This window comes from Acanthaster planci, linkage group LG09 (assembly GCF_054643075.1).
Source record: "Acanthaster planci isolate LZ-2023a linkage group LG09, COTS_SCS, whole genome shotgun sequence".
Classification (NCBI taxonomy): Eukaryota; Metazoa; Echinodermata; class Asteroidea; order Valvatida; family Acanthasteridae; genus Acanthaster; species Acanthaster planci.
Window position 1 is genome coordinate 1,554,865 of NC_141785.1, and position 14,676 is coordinate 1,569,540.

At 39.6% G+C, this 14,676-nt stretch overlaps 1 protein-coding gene across 9 annotated transcripts in view; it reads right to left on the reverse strand.

Annotated features, from left to right (window-relative positions):
* trim37 (tripartite motif containing 37) overlaps positions 1-14,676 on the reverse strand; it is a 317,829-nt gene that overhangs the window by 163,664 nt on the left and 139,489 nt on the right. The window lies entirely within an intron of this gene.

Below are 14,676 nucleotides of genomic sequence, written 5' to 3' on the forward strand. Positions count from 1 at the left end.
CTGATTCGATGTCTTTCACTACCTTGATCGGTTGTGTCCAGTATGTTGACTTTAGTACGTACATGGGGCCAGTTTGTTTCACATGGATCTGGATCTTGTTCACTGATCCCATCGCTGGTTTGCTCCACACATTAGCAGGGTTTTGGTATCAGTGAACCAACAACACCATCAAAATCCATGTGAAACAAACTGGCCCAATGTCACACACTTGACCTAATTATATCACTTGAACCAGATGACAATACCTTTGGCTACCCACGGTCAAGTTTTCTTGTAACAGATCATTATTCACTAATGTGCTTGCTTAATTGCAGTAAACCATCACATTCCACAAGAAACATTTCTGCAAAGGTGAATAGTGAATCATTTATGAAAGACACTGTTGAAAATTTACACTTGCATTTACATCCAAAAGTGCCTTTGGCCAACAATGAAATTAGGAAAGAAAAGAGGGAATGGAAAAAAGTAGAAGAGCGATGAGTCAAAATAAGTTGCCTCATGATCATGAGAGAAGCAAACTGACCCACAAAAGAACTCTTTTCATGATGAATAATGCTTGTAGCACATGTTACTCCAATATGATACTGGAAAATGGCAAGAATCAAAAGAAACTGCTTAACCACTTAGCGCCGGTTGACCCCATATGGGCCACATTTTTCTGATCCACACAGACTTATGTGGGGTACGGACTGACTGCTATGAGTCACCATAGGCTGTAAACCTCCTATTGTGAAGTACAATGGCATGAAGTACCACAGCGTCCAAGGCCAGCCTGGCCGACGAACGCGTCGCCCAGCCTGCTCACTGTTTGTTGTTCCTGGCAGGGCTGAGGGCGAATAAAGAAGCTGTTATGTAACACCATTATCAACATAACAATGGTATTTTTTTAAGCAACTGGCCACGCTTCACTACCTTTTGACTCGCATTACATGGCATGCATTTCTTGGGTGATTTTTTCCTATAAAAGTATAGTTAATACGAATGTCAGATCAAAATCATTAAAAAGCGCCCGGCAGCCTGCAATTCAAGAGAATTTTTTACCCTGCGTAAAGTGGTTAATGTGACCAAACTATTGCTTAATATGACAAAACAATACATTAATATATCCCTACCTGAGTCAAATGACTTTGTAGAAGTCTGCACTGGTAAGCAAGAGGTTGCGGGTTTGAGTCCCGCCCGAGTTCGCTTGTGGTTTTCTTTTCGAGGGCATGCACTGAGTATACAGTGTTAAATACACGCCGGGAAGGGCAAAATCCAAAATTAATTGGTAGAAGATCTAAGCTATTTTTTTTTTCAGGACGAAATGTTCAACCTTCATGCAACTACTTTGTCAACTGTAGCCGATAAGTATATAGCTTCTCTGCCCACAGATCATCTGGTGTATTTTGATGCTGAATTCACCAACATGTTTGTGATAACCTGTTACCTGCTACCCATCTGCTTACCGACGTTTTCATAGCACCGAAACTGCATTGCTATGAATCAAGAGTGATCTCCTATTAGCAACAGACTGGCAAAGCTGCCCTGATGTCCACCATGCCCATGCAAAAGAACAGGTGATGGAAATGTGGCAATCTGTCTATACAAATAGCTGTCATTACACTACAATAGCCGTACTCGCACACAACCCTACAGTTGCACGTTGAAAAACATCAATGTTGCAAGAATATTTCTGCAAGTTACAAAACTTATTCTCTTGTCTGTGTGTGTATTTTCTATGTTCACAAGTTTAATGTGAGATTGTTTTGTTCGTACTTGAAGTGAGCAAGCTTCCACAAAATTTCCTAGTTAATATTACCCACTCGTCTGGATGCATCATGGACGCTTACCTCACGATACATGGACACTGTTGGCCAGTTTGCCATCATGATTACCTGACTGGCGTTGTGCAGAGTGATATAATTTGTTCATAATTCTTAAGATTCGTCAATTGTATTTACAGAGATTAAGGCAATTGCTATCACTTTTTGTGGCAATTTTTTTGGTAGCTTTTGTCACCATTCATGCCATTAAATCAGCACACACACACACAACCCCCCCCCCCTAATTTTTTGACCTAATAACCCTATTTTTGACAGGCATGTAATCAGAAGCAAAACTACTTTTTGGGGCCTAAATATGGATGACCCAAAAGGGTCTCAATTCTGAGTTGATAAAACTCGAATCCAAAAGTGACTAAAGTCACATAATCTGCACTGTTCAGAGGACCGGTTGACACTTGACCATTGTTATAGTAGAACTATAATTGTAGAGAGTGCTGTTCAAGATGGAAGCAAGCTCTCATTTTTTTTCTCTGCCAGTTTTAGTTTTATATCCTAATTTATCACTTTTTCTGTGTGCTATCCATAAATTTCTTTACTACTGCTGGCCCTTGAAGCAGCCACAGACTGAGTAAGCATTTATTTTGACAGCAGTCAACAAACCACAGCCATGAGTTTTGTGATTTTTGCCATGATCTGGTGTTTTTTTGTTGTTGTGTCCTCTACTTGCTTGCCCAAGCCACTTTTATCATCTAACAGCTGGAGCTATACGGCTTTGTTTGGAAATACAAAGCAGTTCTCCACACTGGACAACATGTGCTACAATATTCCTGCTGTGGCTGGAAACCAGCCATCAAGCCATAAAAGCTTCCATAATATAGCAAGTACTCATGACAATCTGCTGCAAATTCACATGAGACAACATTGTCAAATGAATTTGACTTGATTCTACGTGTTGATTGCTCATAGTATTAAGAACAAGACTTATGAATTTGTCAATTTTGTCATGGAGAGATGTGGCTAACTTCAAATGACCTTGCCATTGTTGCTGGTTTAACTCCTAATTGATACTCGTTCCTTCACATACCATGAGCCAATAGGTGGGGGAGGTGTTGGCTTGTTGCACCAACATACCATCAGAGTTAAGACCCGAAAACGGGAAATGACTTTCAGTTCATTTGAAGCCCTAGAGACTGAGTTGGTGAGTAATGGTACCTCAACGCATTACATGATTATTTACCACTGCCTGGGTCTTCCTCATTTGGTACCTTCCTTGAGGAACTTGCAAGTCTTGTGGATAGCTTCTCGTTTGACCGTTCATTTCAACATTCATATGGACAGTCTTTCAGCATTAACATCCTATAAAACAGTTTACAGATCTGTTATCTGCACATGGACTGCAACAACACACAAATAAATTAACTCATCAATGTGGCTACCTTCTCGATCTACTCATTTATTTACCGGCCCATATGTTTTGTGGTGTGTAATAGCTACCTCGCTGAGGGGATTTGGCCCAGTGTCAGAGACCTCTAAGAAGCACATGAAGGCAAGTGTGTATACTTTTAGTTGAGCTTGCATCATCAGCATTCATTTGAGGACTAGCCAGGTTGATTAAATGCAGTGAGACCAAGTTGGTGTGAAGTCTGGTGGTTAACGGGCAGGCTTGCAGATACACAGACCCAGGCTCACTTCCAGCCCCTTGCATTTCTCATCTTTTTTGGCCACCCTAAACTGGGGCAAAAGTCTCATTTTGATTTTTGTAACTACTTTCCTTCTGATCTGGGTAAATCTTGTTATGACATAAACCAAGATGTATTATGCATGTACATGTAGATGAAAACTGGGATGACTTGTTTTTGTTTTAATGAATTTTAAAAATTGTTGTGATTTCAACGTTCTTGCCAACATCTGTTGTTGTGGACTGTATGGATGTGCTGCTACCAGTCATTACTTAAATCATTAATATTTCATTGACATCTGGTGTTTTCCCTGTGGACGGGAAAGAATCCCTTGTAACTCCAATTTAAAACTGTTGGAAAATGACCGTCCTGTTAGCAATCTCTCATTTATATATCCAAATTGGTTGAGAGGGCGGTACTTAACCAGGTTCACAATTACACGACCATTAGTAATTTGTACCCCCTCTCCAATCAGCTTACAGGAAAAACCATAGCACTGAAACTACACTTATTAAGCTGAATAATGATGTTCTGTTGAAAATGAACTTCAAACAAGTTATTTTTCTCATTTTACTCGATCTTAGTTCTGCATTTGACACAGTGGATCATTCCATTTTGCTGAATAAAATGAATGTTAAATTTGGCATATCTGGTATAGCCCTTGAATGGTTTGTATCGTATTTATCTAGTATAAGTCAACATATACTTATACAGGGTGATACATTGGACAAATAGTATTATCAATCAAACTGAAGCTATTTCTGCAATGGAAAGCTGTGTTACAGATGTTAAAGCTTGGATGTTTCATAACAGACTTATGTTAAATGATAGTAATACAGAATTTATTGGGATGAAACAACAATTATCTAAGATCAACATTCCTTCCATTGCTGTTGTCGAATCTAATACCATGCCAGTACTTCACGTTAGGAATCTTGGTTCGTGGTTTGATAAAAATATGTCAATGTCTACTCATAGAACAAATCTCCTCTGCAGCTCTCTATCATCTTCATAACATTAAATGTATTAGTATTTATCAACAAGATCACTTACAATTTTAATCCACGCATTTGTAACCAGTCATCTTGATTAATATAATGGACTGCTCTATGGGTTGCCAAATTGCTAGTTGTCCAAGTTACAAAAAATTTAAATGCTGCAGCTTGGCTGGTTACTAATTCTCATAATGGCGCAATGTAACTCCTGTCCTCAGCAGTTTACACTGGCTTCCTTTAAGTTTAAGATTGATTTTAAGATTTCACTCATGTTTTATAAAATGTTTACACGGCCTGTCTCCCATGTATTTAAGTGAGTTAATTGCTGTCAGAACTCAGCGTCATTACAATCTTAGGTCAACAGGTTGAGTTTTATTGAAAAATTCTAATAGCAAAATATTGGCTACACTAGGTAGCCATGCTTTCTCTTCAGCTGCTCCTACGCTGTGGTACAATTTACCAGCTGAAATTAGCAATGTGAACACACAGTCTTCTTAAAACTAAATTAAAAATTTGTCTCGTTTGGCAAGCATGTGGTGACATGTGATGTAGTGTGGTTTGTTATAATATCTGTCTCGTTTTATTGTAACTGTCTTCTGGTGGCGTGTGCGCTTCTTGTTTTTCATGATACTGTAAAAGTCTGGCTCTTGCGAGGGGCATGCTATATATACATTTGTGAGTAATGTTGTATGTCACAGGTAATTATTATTTTTATTTGGTGTGTCAATGGATTTTTAGTTTGTTGCTGTATTTTTAGGCGCTTATTAATTACATATCTTGCTTATTTTTACTGATGCAAATTTGTCTAAAATTGTTTTAATTTGTAGGTAATGCGCTCTTCAACAGGTTGATCCTGGAGGGAGTGGAATATAAGTCCACTAAGTTATTAATTATCATAATCTTTCATATACTAGACAAAGTCTCACTGACATGAAATTAACTGTGAGCAGGCAAAATGTCAACCGCTGATAATTTCAGGAGCTTATTCTAGCCCAATTACTGTATCATTTTGGTATTTTTTGTTGTTTTGCACAGTAATTATTCTTTATAATCCATACATGTGCATCTGAAAGCATAACAGAAGAAACATCTTTAAATGGCTGGAAAAGTACTACAATCCTACAAGAATCAACACCTAACTTGGTAAAACTTGACTTGACTTGGCTCGAAATTGGCTTGTTACTTGACTTGGGAAAATTTGACTTGAGGCATTACTGCTGGGTGGGGGGAGAATCTGACTTGAGACTGACTTGACTTTGGAAAGATGACTTGGTTACGAAACTGGAAAATGCCTAACCTAATCTTAGCAGAAAGATAGTTTAACTACGGCACATCAAAAATGGAGCAACTTTTGAAAACATACAATACAATGCCCTCATTGTTAACTGAGAGTTCCATCATGGGCAACTTCACTTAGCCTTGCTTTTCAAGACATATCAATCAAACTACTTTGTATACACAATTTACAACTTGGTATTCAAAGAGCAAAATACTCCCATTTCAAAGCTTACAGACAAATGTCCTTATATAAACTTCTTGGCTTAGTTTTCATATTTTAAAATTTATTGTTCTTCGTGATAAAGATTTTGAACCTTCTTGTTTACATAAACAAGCCAAAGGATTTAAGTAAATACCCCCATTATAAATTTAGCGACTAGAAGTGATTTTGTAAATTTCTGAGCACCATCAAAGAGAAATTGGAAGCCATGTCAAAAATAAGTTGTATGCAAATTGGAACATGGCCTTTAATGTGCATGTGTGTGTTTTTGTCAGATAACAGAAAAGAGATATTTTTTGCACCCAAATGCCTCTTTGTTCTGAACCATCTGGATCACTTACATAGAATGGGGATTTTCTTCAACTGCTACTGTTTTTTTTACAAAGCAAATTTTTACATTATAATTACTCTGCATCAAAGGAGATGTTAATTTTCTTAATGACAGTACTTACCTGTACACCCCCAACAAATTTAAACATAAAAAAGTAAAAAATTCACAAGCTTGTCAGACATGAAGTCAAGTGAATGAACATGAACCCTTGCACCTAAATTTCCTGTGCATTTTTACCAAACATTCACAATTTGCTTTAAACAAAAAAGACATATATAGAACTGATGATAATGACTCAAAAGCTAAGGAAAATCTTATGGAGGAACAACATTCAGCTCAAACCTTTCTAAAATTGTTTATGGGCTTTTCGCAATCTAAACATATCCATTTTCTGAACCCAGCTTCATTTTTACGAGCAATTTTGCCCGTATTTTGAATATCACACTGGCATTGAGATTCTTTCATTTTCTTGTCTATCAACTTTTCGCAAATCCAACAGCGATTACAATTTTCGTAGATTTTTTGTAACTCGAGTGACCAAATCAACTTCGCTTTGTTTTTAAACGTTTTGTTTATCTCAGTTGCTTTCTCAGAGAGCAATTGAACAAATTTGGTAGCCGCGTTTTTACCTCTATAAATCTCACGTGAAGTGCATTTACCATCGCATCTGACGACCATGTATGAGTATCCACAAGGCTTATGAAATTGTTTTGACCGTGTTTGTATCTGTCAGAGGTAATTTTTCTAAAACAGACTCAAAATCAGTCTAAAAGACAAAAGGGGCGGCTTGTTTGTTTTTATAATTTTTAAACTTGAGAATATTTTCGCCTTCTTTAGGTAATTCTACTTTAGTAGCCGGTGTGTCAATTCCATTACAATCTTCTTTGTGCCGAGCAAGTTTTTCTGCCTCTTGAAAATGTGACAAGCATTTGAAGCACCAGTGTTTCTTATGCTTGTGAAGATAGATATCACCTGTCAACTGAGAAAAGTTTTTAATTCAGCAGTAAAGACTCTTTTCACTTCGGGTAAAATAAAGTAAATTTAATTGTAAAATTTGTTTAGGTTCAGACGTTTTTTTGCTTTTATAAAGAATGTAAAGACCGTCTTTTTTTGTCGTAACCAAACACATTGATCGCCAAGTTGTTTTGTGATTCGATACGCGGGATCTGAGATATGGGTGTCGGAAAGCTTATGTTTGTAAAATTTAGACCGTCTGCTTCTGTGTAAGTCGATGTTCGCTCGTTATTTATTTTGTAATTTGAATTTGTTTCTAACTGACTTTTAACATTGTCAGAATATAACTTTAAAGCCGCTCTCAGTGCCCATCTGATGCATTCCTGGTCATTTTTGTTTTCTACGTTTATAATCGCTTTTTGTCCCTCAAATACTTTGGTAGCAGGATATAAGTCGAGCCCACCGGGTTGTATTTAACCATGTTGATGTAAAAAGCTTTTACTTTATCAAAGATCCAACCAGAACCTTCTTGTGTATGAGCTTCCACATCCTCTATCTGTTTTTCCCTCTGTTCAGCGAGTGCCTCTTTCACGTTGGCTTTGATTGCGACTAATTTATTTTCGCTCGGAAAGGGAAATACGCCAAATTCAGTTTTTTCGGGTTTCTCAAATCTAAACTGCACTTTTAGAGCTGTTTGCAATTTGTAAGAACCCACTTCCTTTAACTCCTCCAACGCTTTCTTCTCGATGAAAGTTTTGTAAAATCAAAAAAGTGCACGAGGTCATATTCAAAGAAACGGGGTATCAATTCCCAATTGCGGTAGTTACCCTGAAATCGCCTCACGTTTCTGATGTCAACTTCCGCAATTTCCTTGGGCTGATTGAGGCTAATCGCTTCAATAAAGTCTTGTTTGATGTATCTGTCTTTGTTTGCAAAAGGAATATTATATTTTTGAACCGTTTTCAACAGCTGCAGATATGACTGACACTGGAGGTACTTAAATTGTTTTTGATCTGCCCGTATGGCTTCAATGAGCTTGGGTTTAGTGTGAGATTTACGCTTGGGTGCTGGTAATGGGATGTTATACGGCTTGACAAAATCTTCTAAAAACGCCTTCTTAAATCGATTAAAGGTCGATAGTAGAGGTCGGTGTTGTGGGTTGCTCATGTCTCTATTTATATGTAGGTCTCTAAAATTTCTCAGTTTTCTATCGAGCCAGGGACGGGAAGTCCCTTTTTTGTTTGAGAGTGATTGTTTGTTGTTTGTGAGTGATTGTTTGAGAGTGATTGTTTGTGTGATCGGCGCTGGTCAAAGAAAAAAGTGCGCCGGGGTCAAAAGGTAACTGGGAAACCCCGGCGTGAGTGGGTGAAAGGGGAGTTGGCGTCAAGTCACGAGTTGTTTACTGGAAAGTGCGCCGGGGTCAAGAGTTCAAGGTGAGTTAAGTGGGAATCCCCGGCGCGAGTGGTGGGTGAAAGGGGAGGAAAGGATAGGTGCTCCAGAATCGGCTATTTCCTACTACTACGGCAGTGTTTTTTCGACTTGCAACCATAGAGCTGCATTCCATTCCATAGTGGAACGTACGACCCTTGTTTGGCAGAACCTATACATTGACTGCTTGCCGCATTTCCATCATGCCTTCATTTGCAACGGTTTGGCCCGGCGGGAACCAGTGTGGTGCACCGAGCACGTATTTTCACTACTGTGATTCGCAAATACTTTATGAATGAGTCATCAATGGTTTTCCAGGCAATGGAGTCACGAAAACCTTTCATTGTACCAGGAATTTCATACAATGCTATTTCGCTGTAACATATTTTCTCCCCATACAAATATGCACGTTTTCACCGGGACCACAGATTTGTGCTTGTTTTAATCCGAATTTCATTACGACCAATTTCATAATAAGAGTCGACTACCGCGTTGCAGAGTTTTCTGAAAGCCACCTTACCATTGCACACATGCAGTGTTAGGGCACAGCTAAGAGGAGCAGCCACTGGTGACCTGCACGTACTCATTACAATAATGCACTGTCTCAGCGAGTACCAAATCGACTGTAGCACATGTGCAGCTTTTGACACCGTACGAGCATGGAGGAATGAAACAAGTACGAGTGACCACACAGATATAGGAATCGTGGAGCAACAAATCGGTATTTAAAACACCCTCCCTTATAAAAAAATTCTTTTGCATAAATAATTTTTATTTGACATCAAATGGACAGATAAATTATAACAGTTATTAAGTTTAGGGGGTTTGTGACGTTAAAAATTCTCTATGCCCCTAGTGTTATTTGTGGTTTGCTATTGAATGCCAGCATCGCTGCTGCTTTTTGATGACGTCACTGCCTTCTGCAACGAATACCGCAGTATTAGTAAATACCGCAGTATTTTTTCATGGATACCGCGGTATTGAAAAAGGCAATACCGCCCAAGCCTACATATTATAGTTCCATTTTAGTTAAGCGAACTAAGGTATTGTACTGCATGTCGTATGCAATTTTTAACCAATGACTCAAGGAAAACTCATGGGATTTGACAATTAATTTATTTCATTATTTGACTTCCACTGAAAACCCTGAAGGAAAATACGGAGGGAACACATAAGTTCACCTCTTCCACTTAGTTTGTGCACGTGCACTAATATTTGGCAAAGTCATCGTCACTTTCTGTCGTTTGTTAAAATGGCGATGCCAGCCAGCAGATGACTATACCAAAATCCATCAGCAGAGATCATCCGTATTGTGTAAAAGTTTGCTGAATACATAAAAGAGAAATGTAATCAGGTTTAAGATTTCATTTTGTGACGTGTTTCTTGTTAATCGTAAGTGACACTGGGGAGAAAATCAGTGATGTAGTCGAGTACTTTTTGAGAACCAAGTTCTCTACCAAATTTTCAACTAGTTAGGAGGGAACAAAGCTGAAGTACATCAGCATGTTAAGGTACATGCATAAAGGTAAGATTACAAAGCAACATAATGACTTCAGACCATCACTGTTTGATTAAAATTAACTTTTTAGGACAAAAGTACTCGGAAGTACCGAGTACTTTCCAAGTACTTTTCTCCTTAAAACTTAAATTTTACACAACTGGGAAAGTCTGAATTCTAACATTTATTATGTAATCTTACCTTTGCACATTTACCATCAAATGCCTGTGCACCCTGGCTTTATTCCCTCTTACCCAGTTCAGTATTTTGCGGAGAACATTGGTACTCGGAAAGTACTCGACTACAAGACTGGAGAAAATGGGGTGAAAGATGTCTGTGTACGTCAAATTTCCGAACGTAAAAAAGGGTATTTCAAATTTGAAAATTTGAATTGTTCTCCAGTTGATCCACACATTCTTTGTATCTTGATAGTTGAAAGAGTGTTTGAAAAAGGTTACCATGTTATGTTTAAGTTACTGTGAATTGTCCTCTGTTTGTTTGATCAATTTCAATTTTAGTTCTCTGTTGACTGGTTGACCATGATTTATGTGTGCATACGGTATGTGCACATTCATAAACATGTACTGTACATGTAAATGTACTCCAATGCACGTATACGTACACATGCATTACCATGGACAAATGATTCTCGTGCAAAATGTTCGATTTGCAGAAAGCTTGAAATTACTACCAATGTTTTTATCAAACCTTAATGCACTTTGCACTTTATTTTGTTTAGAAAATCTGGAGAAGTTTTAAATGGGAAAGACCATGGGAATATTTTCTTTCAAATCTGATCATTTTTTTTTCTCTCTCTCTTTTTCAGATTTTGTTTCAAATTTTGTGCAATTGGTTTCATATAATACGGTGGTTTAATGTTGTCTCATCAGTTTTTAATTATCAGGTTATCGCCACGATTTCCTCTCACACATTCAGTGTGGGTCAGATGTACCACAACAGTCACTTGATATCCAAATTTCCCATGCACATATTATTATTTGCTGAAAAGACTTCATTATCTGAGGTAAACCCTGACCTCCCACAATGCAACGTGGCCCTGCTGGTGCCATGTTCGTCCTTTTTTAAAACAATTAGGAAGGTCGGAGCCAAAGTGGATGGGTGGGTGCGGACTGTTTAGGTAGGTATTCTCTAGTAGACCTGACCCACACTGAATGTGGGGAAGGAGTCTACAGCGCTCTTCTTACTCAAACAGTCACTACATATGCAGAGTAGCACCAGTCTAGGTGGGGGGTCAGTAACAACACATGCAATGCCAACAATACACATTAACATACAAACAAGAAAGAGTGTATAAATTGAAGAAATAGTAAGTGAACTTCATGATGACTTGTTGTCCATCTATCCTTCAGGTTGTCCCTTTGACCTCTGCGCTGCAGACAGTAGGATTGTCCTGCCATTTGCGGTATCACTCTGCATAACATCCCTTAAGTTGCAGGAGGTGGAGGGAGACTTCCAACATGCAGCTTTGCAGATGTTTGCAATGGAAACATCTCGAGAGTGCGACCACGATGCAGATACTGCTCTTACATCATGAACCTTAATGTACCGTTGACTATGTTCTTCAGAGCTTGATGGCCAGACTAGATAAGTAAATCTAATGGCCGAAGCCGTCAAGCAGGCAATAGTGACTGAATAGTGTGGTCTCTTGATAGTGTTGATATTGTTTTAGTTAGATACCACTTCAGGACATGAAAAGGGCACCAAAGTTTATCCGCGTCATCTCCAAGATGTTAGGAGACAGAGGATGCATAGATTTCAAAAGGATCAAGCGAGGGAGTTTGGTCCTTTGTCAAACAGCCAATTGAAGAAATGAGGTGAACACTGTGCGGCTCCCAATGTAGACAGCCTTCAGCAACGGGGAGAGACTGTAGTTTGCTGCCTCCTCTGGATGTAAACATTATCAGGAGAAACCTGACACTGGTGTGCATATTTAAGGAAGGCATCATTTAGGGCTCAAAGGAAGGACGGGAAAGCATCTAGAAAACTTAGCTTAGGTCTCATGACCAGACTAATCTCCCGACAAGGGGACACTGGATGAACATATCATGCAAAAGGTGATGAAATACCATGCTGTTAGAGGCGGTTGAATTGATTTTGAAACCAACGTGAATGACAGCTAGGGCTGACCTGTAGATATGAGTTGTGGATACTTGCAGCTCCAAGAGAAAGAAGTACATAAGAATATCCGTTATAGCACTCAGAGGAGTGTTAGCTGGAGCCACAGAATGACTATCGCAGTACATGACAAATAGTAAATTTGTTGTCATGAATTCAACAGGTTTGCAGATGACGTCCTTTGACCTTTCTGATGATGTACCTTTGGTTATCGGTTGGCAGTGCGAAAGAAGAGGCAAAAAAGCTGTAAGACTTATTCAAAGAAGGAGATGACATTATTATCTAGAGCCCCTAGCATGAGTGCAGTGAGGTCTGAACAGAAGGAACTCTCTATTCACATCCAAAGAATTGACCTTGATAAGAGAGAAACAAATAAATTAAGCCAGCGCCTGAGACAAAAACTTAATGTAACTTCGATAAAGGTGTGTGATGTGGCCCCCCTAGAGACGCGTCCGTTGGATGGAAGTATACCATCCCGGTATTGGTTTTTAAGTGTTCATGGGGTACTCTATTAGCTGTGTTTGTTAATAACTGTGGCGAGTGATTTAAAATGTCAAATAACTACTAGAGTGGAGTCTACAAGAACCTGACAATTATGTATGGTTTAATCAGGCTAGAGCCTTGTCTATAAATCTCAACAGAGGGCAATCTTTGCAGTGTTAAATGTATGAACGAGCAGCCGTACGGCCCACAGACAGCTTTCAGACGTTTCAACACACACAAGCTATCACGCTGTGTCAAATCAATGCAATGGCTACTGTACTGGAGCACAATATAGCCGAGTTGAAAACCAGTGCTCCCAGACGCAAAGGCACAATGCATGAATATCACACTATTACGATAAGTGCTTACTGCACGTGTTAGAACCCACTTCTTTCAGCAGATGCTTTCCAGCAGTGCTTCCCAGCAGTGCTTAAGCTTCTAAGCTAGGCTCGTGCTTCTCAGCAGCGAACTGCCCTTCTGGCCACCTGTGCGTGTCTTTTATGCCTGCTTTGCGGACGTTATACAGGCAATTATGGCTCGCAGTACCGCCAGTAGCCAATCAACATACCCCAGGCAGTCCTTCTCCTGCAAGCTTCTGGGGAACACCTCCCACGCCCTCTATGTTAGCCCTGCGAGTACTCAAATGTTCCTCTGTCGTGTTACATAGCCTCCTGACAGGCCTATATGTCCCCATCGTGTTACATAGCCTCCTGACAGGCCTATATGTCCCCACATGACAGTGATCTAGATTTTAATCATGGCATGTCTAACATGTTTATTAGTAGTTCCCGGGTTGAGTGCCAGAATCACTGGGAAGAGTCCCCTACTCTTGCGAAAAGTGTTCTGGGATCTTTTAAGTGCATTACCCAACACACTGGACCAACGGCGTTACATCCCTTCCGAAGGATGGGGCGAGTTAAACTCCTTGCCCAGGAGCGTAAAACACCTACGTAAGTTTATTTCTGTGTCTGTCTGGTTCGATCATAATAGCTGTTATGTCCTTTGACCTTGGCCCTACTTTACCAAATGTATATGTTAACCATATATATTTCTCTTTATAATGCAACCAGATCTGTTGATTTAAACTGTTCCATAATGCTTTTCCTTTTCCATTTGATTCTTTTCAGAATTGAATAATCGTTTGGCTCTGGGTTTCTGGCATTCTTTTGCAAAATGCCTAAACGTGCCACAGTTGTGACACTTCAACTCGGTTTTATCACGGCATCTTGTATGTGGTGAGCCTGGTGCCGGTTGCCCAGGCGACAACCCCTTGAGGACTTTATCCATTTGCTTAGTCAAATCGCTTACACACTTCACCTGCTGACTTACAGCTTTCTCAGTAGTCTGGATCCGGTCCTCCATACCATGATCCATGCCCCTTGCAAACTTGGGGGACTTTCTATCAAATCTCCTCTGAGAGTCCACCTTAAGAAAGTTCTTTGTCTCTAAGGCAGACTTGAGTGCCTCCGATAGGTTTTTCGGTCACGCACGAAATATGCCCTCTTGAATCTGTTGCTCGGATACGACATCAACGAAGTGATTTTTCTCCAACCAGTCCCTTGCTTCTTTGGGGATTGCCAGATATGCTTTTACTGCCAGCTTGTGGATTGCTTGGCATAACTCCTGCAGAGTTTCTTTCGGCTTTTGCCGGCAATGACGTAGTTCATCAAAGAAGTTTTCGGCTTGTTGACCCAACCCAAATCTTCTTGCTAACAACTTTAGAAGCTCATCATAATGCAGCTTACGCCCTTTGTGAGATTCCTCTCCAAGGATGCAGACCGCATCTCCTTGGAGACTGGCAGCCGGACACTGAGCTGCTTGGTCGTTATCCTACCAGTTCACTAACCGGCAGCTTTCCAAGTGCCCATAATATTCTGTCCATGAGACTTTCCCACTGAAACAATCGGGGAC